This window comes from Eleutherodactylus coqui, unplaced genomic scaffold, assembly GCF_035609145.1.
Source record: "Eleutherodactylus coqui strain aEleCoq1 unplaced genomic scaffold, aEleCoq1.hap1 HAP1_SCAFFOLD_167, whole genome shotgun sequence".
NCBI classification, from domain to species: domain Eukaryota; kingdom Metazoa; phylum Chordata; class Amphibia; order Anura; family Eleutherodactylidae; genus Eleutherodactylus; species Eleutherodactylus coqui.
In genome coordinates this window covers 124,826-136,951 of record NW_027102587.1, presented here as the reverse complement: position 1 = coordinate 136,951, position 12,126 = coordinate 124,826, and positions in this window count along the sequence as shown.

The window sequence follows — 12,126 nt, the reverse complement described above, 5'->3', positions numbered from 1 at the left end:
CTCGCCCCTATACCTCTTTTGATGCACCCCAAAACTTTATTTGCTTTTCCAGCAGCTGACTGGCATTGACTGCTCCAGTCAAGTCTACAGTCAACTAATACCCACAGGTCTTTTCCCATAGAATTGAAGGGTGACTACTCCCTACTGATCCTACTCGATCTCTCCGCAGCGTTTGACACTGTTGACCACAAACTCCTCCTCAGTATGCTTTGCTCCATTGGCCTAAAGGACACTGCTCTCTCCTGGTTCTCCTCCTACCTGTCTAACCGCCTCTTTAGTGTCTCCTTTGCTGAGTAGTAGCCTTCGTGTAATGAGCACTATTCAATAAAGCAGAGGATTTTTTACTTTCATAAACCCAAGCTCCTATTTTACGTCTGTCTATGAAACGAAGAGCCACTGGGATCGAGTGGCATAGGGTAGAAAGGATTGCCTGCTGAAAGAAGGATATGAAACAAACATAAGATGAAAGCAAGCACAACCTGATGCAAAGGTGAGAAAAATTTTATTTTTCATCTCCTTCGCTGAGTCTACCTCCTCTACTTTTCCCCTTACTGTTGGGGTGTCCCAGGGCTCGGTCCTCGGCCCCTTCCTCTTCATCTACACAGCCCCCATTGGACAAACCATCAGGAAATCTGGCCTCCAATACAACCTCTACGCAGACGACACGCAGTTATACACCTCTTCCCGTGACATCTCTGCACCCGTCCTCCAGAGCACCACCGACTGTCTGTCCGCTGTCTCTAACACTATGTCCCCTCTCTGCCTAAGCCTGAACCTCTCAAAAACTGACTTACTGGTGTTTCCGCCCTCCACTAACCGACCTCATCATGACATCTCCATCTCAGTATGTGGCACCATAACTCCCAACACGCCCGCTTCCTTAGGGTTATATTCGACTCTGATCTCTCCTTCACCCCCTACATCCAATCTCTCACCCAAACATGTCAGCTGCACCTCAAGAACATCGCAATAATACGCCCTTTTTTCACCATGGACACGTTAAAAACGCTCACTGTTGCCCTCATCCTCTTGGCTCGATTACTGCAACTCTGCTGATCGGCCTTCCCCATGCCACACTCCACACCCCCCCACGCATCTTAAAAGGGGCAGCCAGGCTCATCTTTCTGTCCAGCCGCTACTCGGACGCCTCTGCCCTGTGCCAGTCATTGCACTGGCTGCCCGTCAATTATAGAATTCAATTTAAACTTGCCATCCTCACCCATAAAGCTCTCCACAGCACCGAGCTGCCATACATTGCTTCCCTCATCTCAATCCACCACCCAGCCCGGGCTCTCCGCTCTGCTAATAAAATCAGACTGAATGCCCCTTTAATTCGAACCTCTCATTCTCGCTTCCAAGACTTCTCCAGAGCAGCACCTGTCCTCTGCAACGCGCTACCCCAAACTATCCGGGCAATTCCTGACACACAAAACTTCAGGCGTGCTCTAAAAACATACCTCTTCAGGGAGGCGTACCGCATCCCCTAAACCAAACCCCTCTGTACTCCACCTGATTATATGCTGCCTGTCCTACTGACTGCAATCCCTACCATCTGCCATCAACTCCCCCTGCAGTCACACCGATTCTGCCACCACACAGCTCAAGTCTGACCATTGTCTGTGTATAGCACCCCACACTCTCCACTCCACCATACCACGCACATCTCCAGCCCCTTTACCTTCTGTATCACCCCCTTATTTGTAACATGTAAGCTCATTGGAGCAGGACCCTCACCCCTACTGTCTCCATCAACTGATTACTACACGTAACCATGGTTTTTGTACTTTTGTCATTCTGTATCCTCCTGTTATTGTGAGCGCTGCGGAATATGTTGGTGCTATATAAAGATTATTAAATCCCTTTCCCCTAGCAGTACCCCATATAGTGTATATTGGTGACATCCGTTTCTCCTGCCCATGTGTATAACTTTACATTTATCAACATTGAACTTGATTTGCCATTTTTCCACCCAAGCCCCCAGCTTATCCAGGTCTGTTTGTAGCCGTACAAACATTGCATTGATTATATTGTATAATTTTGTGTCATCTGCAAATATTGATATTTTACTGTGTAGTCCCTCTATCACAGGGGTGGGCAATTAATTTTCCCATGGGGCCACATGAGAAATTGGAATGGTTTTAGAGGGCCAGACCAACATACGAAGGTCTTTACGGCTGCATCCCTGGATGAGTGAAGCTTTTTAAAAAATCCTTGCTGACTTTGCAGTTTTGCTAGCAAATCTTCAGATACCCGTGCCCGCTCTGCCTCCGTCAAGTTCTTGTATTTCTCTCCGTGTTTAGTCTCATAATGGCGATGCAAATTGTAATCTTTAAATACAGCTATCTGCTCTCCACAAACTAAACACACAGCTTTACCTTTGGTTTCAGTAAATAGATATTTAGAAGTCCATTCTTTGTTAAAAACTCGGCATTCTGCATCAATTTTTCTTTTTTTAATGTTAGCCGCCATATTTAAGGGTTAACAGCTAACCTTGGAAAATAGATTTTTTTAATACACAGTAGTATGCTCCTAGGAGAGGGCACAGAGAGCTGCCCCAAGAAGAGAGATTAAAAAGTGAATATTATTAGTATTATTATTCTAATTACAATGCAAAGGGAAAAGTCCTGACACTTACCAATGACGAGCGTGGAACGATTGTCCTGGCACTCCCCAAGGTCCGCAACGAGCATCCTGGCACTCAGAAGTTACAGTGGCATCACTTACTCAGCATCGGGAAGCAGTGAAACTACAAACTCCGAAGCCTTGTCCATTTTGTTAACTTATGTGCTGTTTAATAAAGTTATTCAAGCCTACGTCATTGGTAGAGGTGCTTGAATAAGTAAGGCCTGAATAACTATTAGCACAGCACAGAAGTGAACAAAATGGACAAGGCTTCGGAGTGCATAGTTTCGCTGCTTCCCGTTGCTGACACCGGACTCATTGGTGAGTCACCAAGACACTCTTTGCGGGCCGGTCCGAGCTATTCAGCGGGCCGGATGTGGCCCGCGGGCCGTGCTTTGCCCAGGTCTGCTCTATCAGGTCATTGATAAATATATTGAACAGAATGGGGACTAATAGTGAACCTGTGGCCCCCCACTAGCAACAGTGGCCCTATCAGAGTACGAACCATTTATTACCACCCTCTGCTTTCTATCTCTGAGCCAGTTCTTTACCCAGATACACACGTTCTTGCCCAGACTGAGCTGTGTCATGTGACCTATACGGGGAGGAGGTGAGCTGTGACCATCACTTATAGACTTGCTGTGTGGACATGCTTTGTGATCTGTGCAGGAGGAGGTGAGCTCTGACATCATTTATAGACTTCTATAGGAGAGTGTTGTACATATGCTCTGTGACTTATGCAGGCAGGAGGTGAGCTGTGATCATCTCCTATTGACGTCTGTGGGGGAGATCTGTGGGCATGCTCTGTGACTGTGCAGGGAGGTGGTAGGAGGTGAGCTGTGACATCACCTATTGTAAATGTTGGATATTTATGTATATAAGGACGGCTCCACACTGGAACCTAGGGAAACCTGTCTCGCCCTGGATGGTAACAGGCAGGAACACCAGACAAGGACGTAGCGTACAACAAACACAGTTGAGAATACTCCATTCAATTTTAAGAGAACCGTGAAAATCAGACAACGGCCATAGGCTGTGCAATGTTTGTTTGTGTCCAATTTTGCGGACAGAACAGATCCACGTCCCGTTACTTTCAGTCTAAACGTGTGATTTCTTTTCCATGCATGAAGCCACATGCTAAATAAAAAAAATAATGTCACTTCCTGACCCAGACTTCACGCTAGATCCGTGTCAGGAGTTCCAGAAGCAGATTTACCCATTTAAAAGGGCTGAATCTGCAGGTATACATGTGCATAGCTTCTGCCGAAATCCACAGCTCTGCCACGTGGCTTCTGCCAGGGGAATTAGTAAAATTACCAAAAATATTTATGTATATTTAGACATTTTTAAACATACTGGGGTGATTTACTGACGCTAGTACTCTGGTGTCAAAAACGTCAAATTTTGGTGCACGTGAGGTTTTTTCACAAAACATTACTTTTTGCAGCTACCGTATGTGCAGCCTCTACCACTTTTCTGAATAATGGACAGGGCGCAGCAGTGTGGCCTCTTGCAGCACAAGACGGCTGGACATGCGAGAAATTTATTAATAGGCATGCCACCTAAACTTTACCCATCTAACATCGGCAGGCACATTATTACAACCAGTCTTCGTAAACCTACCCAGTTTAATAATTTTGTACAATTTAACCCTAATAGAAAAAAAAACTAATAATAAAAAAAAAATTTATGAAAAAAAAATGTAATCGACCAACAAAAAGCTTTGGCCATTAAACCACGATGTGCGCAAAACTTTAGAAACGTGTCTGTTCAGTAAGAGCTTGTTCACGTCCGCATTAACCTCGTTTGAAACAGAGAAACGTAATTCCCTTTCTTGTAGCATATTTTTTGTAACGATGTGCCGCCTCTGCCGCCGTCGCACCATCTCGCATCCAGCAAAACCAAACGTTACCACCGGCCTGATTCACTGGGATAGATGTTGTCTCAAGCTATATATCAGCAGGGATGCGGCAGCCATCTTGGAAAATAGTGAGGTGGGGAAACATCAGAAATGGGGGACAGGATAAGAAAGTAACGGCTGTGTGATTTATACCCATAAAATGGCGCATACCCCTTTTATATATGGAAGTATTGTAAATTTCCTTCACAAGTGGAAAACCACTTTAAAGGGAACCCGTCACCTCCGAACAGCACCTTAAACTAAGTTATGGGTGCTGTGGGTGCCAAGGCAGGTAGCCTGCAGCCGTAGTGCTGTGGGTGCCGGGGCAGGTAGCCTGCAACTGGGGTGCTGTGGGTGCCAGGGCAGGTAGCCTGTAGCCTGCAGACATGTACTGTATATTAGATTGTAGGCTCTCAGGATCAGGACACATACTGTATATTAGATTGTGAGCTCTCAGGATCAGGACATGTACCGTATATTAGATTGTAAGCTCTCAGGATCAGGACACATACTGTATATTAGATTGTGAGCTCTCAGGATCGGGACATGTACTGTATATTAGATTGTAAGCTCTCAGGATCGGGACATGTACTGTATATTAGATTGTAGGCTCTCAGGATCAGGACACATACTGTATATTAGATTGTGAGCTCTCAGGATCGGGACATGTACTGTATATTAGATTGTAAGCTCTCAGGATCAGGACATGTACTGTATATTAGATTGTAGGCTCTCAGGATCAGGACACATACTGTATATTAGATTGTGAGCTCTCAGGATCGGGACATGTACTGTATATTAGATTGTGAGCTCTCAGGATCAGGACATATACTGTATATTAGATTGTAGGCTCTCAGGATCGGGACATGTACTGTATATTAGATTGTAGGCTCTCAGGATCAGGACACATACTGTATATTAGATTGTAGGCTCTCAGGATCAGGACATGTACTGTATATTAGATTGTAGGCTCTCAGGATCAGGACATGTACCGTATATTAGATTGTGAGCTCTCAGGATCAGGACATGTACTGTATATTAGATTGTGAGCTATTAGGGCCAGGCAGTGAACCATATGGTAGGTTAAAAAAGCCTTTGCTGGCCTTATATATATATTAGGTTACCAACTCGTAGAGAAAAAAAAAACAGCAGTAGAATGTATGATGACATCACGAGTCACATGATGTTACAGGGCTTATGACATCTTAGACAGGACATGACATCATAATGGACCAGAATGTGAAAGTTCTAAAGCAGAAGCTTCTTGTGTCAACTCAGCAGTCCAGCCTGGCGAGGACGGTTCCAGGTAAGTAGCTCCTCACTCAGTGCTGAGGCCGTGTTCACACATCGTGTAGCCGGGGGACAAGTGGTGAAGTTCAGTACTGCACCATTTTCTCCCCCCACATCTCAGCACAGACACCTGTAGGACGTGTTACTTGCTGCGATTTTCAGGAAAAAAACTTTGAAAGGAAATATTTTAAAGAACTGATCTTTGACCGGATTTTATGGAGAATGTGCGCATCTGGGCGCCATGTGTTCTGTCTCTCCAAAAAGAACAAAATGCGCCCTGTGTGAATCCGGACTCACAGGGGTTTCCTATAAAGCTATAGTAGACAGACAGGGTACAGTAGACAGGGAGGTAGCCTGTAGCCGGAGTGCTGTGGGTGCCAGGGCAGGTGGCCTGCAGCCTAGGTGCTGTGGGTGCCAGTGCACGTAGCCTGCACCCGGAGTGCTGTGGGTGCCAGGGCAGGTAGCCTTCAGCCGGGGTGCTGTGGGTGCCAGGGCAGGTGGCCTGCAGCCTAGGTGCTGTGGGTGCCAGGGCAGGTAGCCTGCAGCCGGGGTGCTGTGGGTGCCAAGGCAGGTAGCCTGCAACCGGGCTGCTGTGGGTGCCAAGGCAGGTAGCCTGCAACCGGGGTGCTGTGGGTGCCAAGGTAGGTAGCCTGCAACCGGGGTGCTGTGGGTGCCAGGGCAGGTAGACTGTAGCCTGCAGACACGTACTGTATATTAGATTGTACGCTCTTAGCATCAGGACACGTACAGTGTTTTAGATTGTAGGCTCTCAGGATTGGCACATGTACTGTATATTAGATACTACGCTCTCAGGATCAGGAAATGTACCGTATATTAGATTGTAAGCTCTCAGGATCAGGACATGTACTGTATATTAGATTGTAAGCTCTCAGGATCAGGATATGTACTGTATATTAGATTGTAAGCTCTCAGGATCGGGACATGTACTGTATATTAGATTGTGAGCTCTCAGGATCAGGACATGTACTGTATATTAGATTGTAAGCTCTCAGGATCGGGACATGTACTGTACATTAGATTGTGAGCTATTAGGGCCAGGAAGTGAACCATATGGTAGGTTAAAAAAGCCTTTACTGGCCTTATATATATTATGTTAGCAACTCGTAGAGAAAAAAAAAACAGCAGTAGAATGTATGATGACATCACAAGTCACATGATGTCACAGGGCTTATGACATCATAAACACATTACCTCATAATGATGTCACAGGCCTTATGACATCATAAACACTACATGACCTCATAATGGGCCCAGAATGTTTAAATTCTAAACCAGATGCATCTTGTGTCAGTTCAGCAGGACAGCCTGGCGAGGATGGTTCCAGGTAAGTAGCTCTTAGCCTGAAGGTAAGGGGGATGCGGGTGCCAAAAGCAGCCGGTGGGGTACTGCGGGTGCCAAAAGGCAGGCAGCCTGCATAGCCTGAAGGTAAGGGGGGTGCGGGTGCCAAAAGCAGCCGGTGGGGTACTGCGGGTGCCAAAAGGCAGGTAGCCTGCAGCAGCCGGTGGGGTACTGCGGGTGCCAAAAGGCAGGTAGCCTGCAGCAGCCGGTGGGGTGCTGCGGGTGCCAAAAGGCAGAGCCAGCCTGCAGCAGCCCGTCCGGGGTGCTGCGGGTGCCTTTTTAAAAGGCAGAGCCAGCCTGCAGCAGCCCGGCCGGGGTGCTGCGGGCTGCGGGTGCCAAAAGGCAGAGCCAGCCTGCAGCAGCCCGGCGCCTTTTCGAAAAGGCAGAGCCAGCCTGCAGCAGCCCGGCCGGGGTGCTGCTGGTGCCTTTTCGAAAAGGCAGAGCCAGCCTGCAGCAGCCCGGCCGGGGTGCTGCTGGTGCCTTTTCGAAAAGGCAGAGCCAGCCTGCAGCAGCCCGGCCGGGGTGCTGCGGGTGCCTTTTCGAAAAGGCAGAGCCAGCCTGCAGCAGCCCGGCCGGGGTGCAGCGGGCGCCTTTTCGAAAGGGCAAGAGCCAGCCTGCAGCAGCCCGGCCGGGGTGCTGCGGGCGCCTTTTCGAAAGGGCAAGAGCCAGCCTGCAGCAGCCCGGCCGGGGTGCTGCGGGCGCCTTTTCGAAAGGGCAAGAGCCAGCCTGCAGCAGCCCGGCCGGGGGCTGCGGGCGCCTTTTCGAAAGGGCAAGAGCCAGCCTGCAGCCGCCCGGCCGGGGGGCTGCGGGCGCTTTTTCGAAAGGGCAAGAGCCAGCCTGCACCCGCCCGGCCGGGGGGCTGCGGGCGCCTTTTCGAAAGGGCAAGAGCCAGCCTGCAGCCGCCCGGCCGGGGGGCTGCGGGCGCCTTTTCGAAAGGGCAAGAGCCAGCCTGCAGCCGCCCGGCACTGGGGGCTGCGGGCGCCTTTTCGAAAGGGCACAGCCAGCCTGCAGCCGCCCGGCACTGGGGGCTGCGGGCGCCTTTTCGAAAGGGCACAGCCAGCCTGCAGCCGCCCGGCACTGGGGGCTGCGGGCGCCTTTTCGAAAGGGCAGAGCCAGCCTGCAGCCGCCCGGCACTGGGGGCTGCGGGCGCCTTTTCGAAAGGGCAGAGCCAGCCTGCAGCCGCCCGGCACTGGGGGCTGCGGGCGCCTTTTCGAAATGGCAGAGCCAGCCTGCAGCCGCCCGGCACTGGGGGCTGCGGGCGCCTTTTCGAAAGGGAAGAGCCAGCCTGCAGCCGCCCGGCCGGGGTGCTGCGGGCGCCTTTTCGAAAGGTAAGAGCCAGCCTGCAGCGCCCGGCCGGGGTGCTGCGGGCGCCTTTTCGAAAGGGCAGAGCCAGCCTGCAGCAGCCCGGCCGGGGTGCTGCGGGAGCCTTTTTAAAAGGCTTTCGAAAAGCGGGCGGCTGCGGGCGCCTTTTCGAAAGGTAAGAGCCAGCCTGCAGCGCCCGGCCGGGGTGCTGCGGGCGCCTTTTCGAAAGGGCAGAGCCAGCCTGCAGCAGCCCGGCCGGGGTGCTGCGGGAGCCTTTTTAAAAGGCTTTCGAAAAGGCAGAGCCAGCCTGCAGCAGCCTGGCCGGGGTGCTGCGGGCGCCTTTTTAAAAGGCTTTCGAAAAGGCAGAGCCAGCCTGCAGCAGCCCGGCCGGGGGGCTGCGGGCGCCTTTTCGAAAGGGCAGAGCCAGCCTGCAGCAGCCCGGCACGGGGGGCTGCGGGCTCCTTTTCGAAAGGGCAGAGCCAGCCTGCAGCCGCCCGGCACGGGGGGCTGTGGGCACCTTTCCAAAGGGCAGAGCCAGCCTGCAGCCGCCCGGCCGGGGGGCTGTGGGCGCCTTTTCGAAAGGGCACAGAGCCAGCCTGCAGCCGCCCGGCACTGGGGGCTGCGGGCGCCTTTTCGAAAGGGCACAGAGCCAGCCTGCAGCCGCCCGGCACTGGGGGCTGCGGGCGCCTTTTCGAAAGGGCACAGAGCCAGCCTGCAGCCGCCCGGCACTGGGGGCTGCGGGCGCCTTTTCGAAAGGGCACAGAGCCAGCCTGCAGCCGCCCGGCACTGGGGGCTGCGGGCGCCTTTTCGAAAGGGCACAGAGCCAGCCTGCAGCCGCCCGGCACTGGGGGCTGCGGGCGCCTTTTCGAAAGGGCACAGAGCCAGCCTGCAGCCGCCCGGCACTGGGGGCTGCGGGCGCCTTTTCGAAAGGGCACAGAGCCAGCCTGCAGCCGCCCGGCACTGGGGGCTGCGGGCGCCTTTTCGAAAGGGCACAGAGCCAGCCTGCAGCCGCCCGGCACTGGGGGCTGCGGGCGCCTTTTCGAAAGGGCACAGAGCCAGCCTGCAGCCGCCCGGCACTGGGGGCTGCGGGCGCCTTTTCGAAAGGGCACAGAGCCAGCCTGCAGCCGCCCGGCACTGGGGGCTGCGGGCGCCTTTTCGAAAGGGCACAGAGCCAGCCTGCAGCCGCCCGGCACTGGGGGCTGCGGGCGCCTTTTCGAAAGGGCACAGAGCCAGCCTGCAGCCGCCCGGCACTGGGGGCTGCGGGCGCCTTTTCGAAAGGGCACAGAGCCAGCCTGCAGCCGCCCGGCACTGGGGGCTGCGGGCGCCTTTTCGAAAGGGCACAGAGCCAGCCTGCAGCCGCCCGGCACTGGGGGCTGCGGGCGCCTTTTCGAAAGGGCACAGAGCCAGCCTGCAGCCGCCCGGCACTGGGGGCTGCGGGCGCCTTTTCGAAAGGGCACAGAGCCAGCCTGCAGCCGCCCGGCACTGGGGGCTGCGGGCGCCTTTTCGAAAGGGCACAGAGCCAGCCTGCAGCCGCCCGGCACTGGGGGCTGCGGGCGCCTTTTCGAAAGGGCACAGAGCCAGCCTGCAGCCGCCCGGCACTGGGGGCTGCGGGCGCCTTTTCGAAAGGGCACAGAGCCAGCCTGCAGCCGCCCGGCACTGGGGGCTGCGGGCGCCTTTTCGAAGGGGCACAGAGCCAGCCTGCAGCCGCCCGGCACTGGGGGCTGCGGGCGCCTTTTCGAAGGGGCACAGAGCCAGCCTGCAGCCGCCCGGCACTGGGGGCTGCGGGCGCCTTTTCGAAAGGGCACAGAGCCAGCCTGCAGCCGCCCGGCCGGGGGACTGCGGGCGCCTTTTCGAAAGGGCAGAGCCACCGGGGTGCTGCGGGCGCCTTTTCGAATGGGCAGAGCCAGCCTGCAGCGCCCGGCCGGGGTGCTGCGGGCGCCTTTTCGAAAGGGCAGAGCCAGCCTGCAGCAGCCCGGCCGGGGGGCTGCGGGCGCCTTTTCGAAAGGGCAGAGCCAGCCTGCAGCGCCCGGCCGGCGTGCTGCGGGCGCCTTTTCGAAAGGGCAGAGCCAGCCTGCAGCTGCCCGGCCGGGGTGCTGCGGGCGCCTTTTTAAAAGGCTTTCGAAAAGGCAGAGCCCAGCCTGCAGCAGCCCGGCCGGGGTGCTGCGGGCGCCTTTTTAAAAGGCTTTCGAAAAGGCAGAGCCAGCCTGCAGCCGCCCGGCCGGGGGGCTGCGGGCGCCTTTTCGAAAGGGCAGAGCCAGCCTGCAGCGCCCGGCCGGGGTGCTGCGGGCGCCCTTTCGAAAGGGCAGAGCCAGCCAGCAGCTGCCCGGCCGGGGTGCTGCAGGCGCCTTTTTAAAAGGCTTTCGAAAAGGCAGAGCCAGCCTGCAGCAGCCCGGCCGGGGTGCTGCGGGCGCCTTTTTAAAAGGCTTTCGAAAAGGCAGAGCCAGCCTGCAGCAGCCCGGCCGGGGGGCTGCGGGCGCCTTTTCGAAAGGGCAGAGCCAGCCTGCAGCAGCCTGGCACGGGGTGCTGCGGGCGCCTTTTTAAAAGGCTTTCGAAAAGGCAGAGCCAGCCAGCAGCAGCCCGGCCGGGGGGCTGCGGGCGCCTTTTCGAAAGGGCAAGCCAGCCTGCAGCCGCCCGGCACTGGGGGCTGCGGGCGCCTTTTCGAAAGGGCACAGAGCCAGCCTGCAGCCGCCCGGCACTGGGGGCTGCGGGCGCCTTTTCGAAAGGGCACAGAGCCAGCCTGCAGCCGCCCGGCACTGGGGGCTGCGGGCGCCTTTTCGAAAGGGCACAGAGCCAGCCTGCAGCCGCCCGGCACTGGGGGCTGCGGGCGCCTTTTCGAAAGGGCACAGAGCCAGCCTGCAGCCGCCCGGCACTGGGGGCTGCGGGCGCCTTTTCGAAAGGGCACAGAGCCAGCCTGCAGCCGCCCGGCACTGGGGGCTGCGGGCGCCTTTTCAAAGGGGCACAGAGCCAGCCTGCAGCCGCCCGGCACTGGGGGCTGCGGGCGCCTTTTCGAAGGGGCACAGAGCCAGCCTGCAGCCGCCCGGCACTGGGGGCTGCGGGCGCCTTTTCGAAGGGGCACAGAGCCAGCCTGCAGCCGCCCGGCACTGGGGGCTGCGGGCGCCTTTTCGAAAGGGCACAGAGCCAGCCTGCAGCCGCCCGGCACTGGGGGCTGCGGGCGCCTTTTCGAAAGGGCAGAGTCAGCCTGCAGCCGCCCGGCACTTGGGGGCTGCGGGCGCCTTTTCGAAAGGGCAGAGCCAGCCTGCAGCCGCCCGGCACTGGGGGCTGCGGGCGCCTTTTCGAAAGGGCAGAGCCAGCCGGCAGCCGCCCGGCACTGGGGGCTGCGGCCGCCTTTTCGAAAGGGCAGAGCCAGCCTGCAGCGCCCGGCCGGGGTGCTGCGGGCGCCTTTTCGAAAGGGCAGAGCCAGCTTGTAGCCGCCCGGCCGGGGGGCTGCGGGCGCCTTTTCGAAAAGGCAGAGCCAGCCTGCTGCAGCCCACCGGGGGGCTGCGGGCGCCTTTTCGAAAGGGCAGAGCCAGCCTGCAGCTGCGGGCGCCTTTTCGAAAGGGCACAGCCAGCCTGCAGCAGCCCGGCCGGGGGGCTGCGGGTGCCTTTTTGAAAAGGCAGAGAGAGCCAGCCTGCAGCAGCCTGGCCGGGGTGCT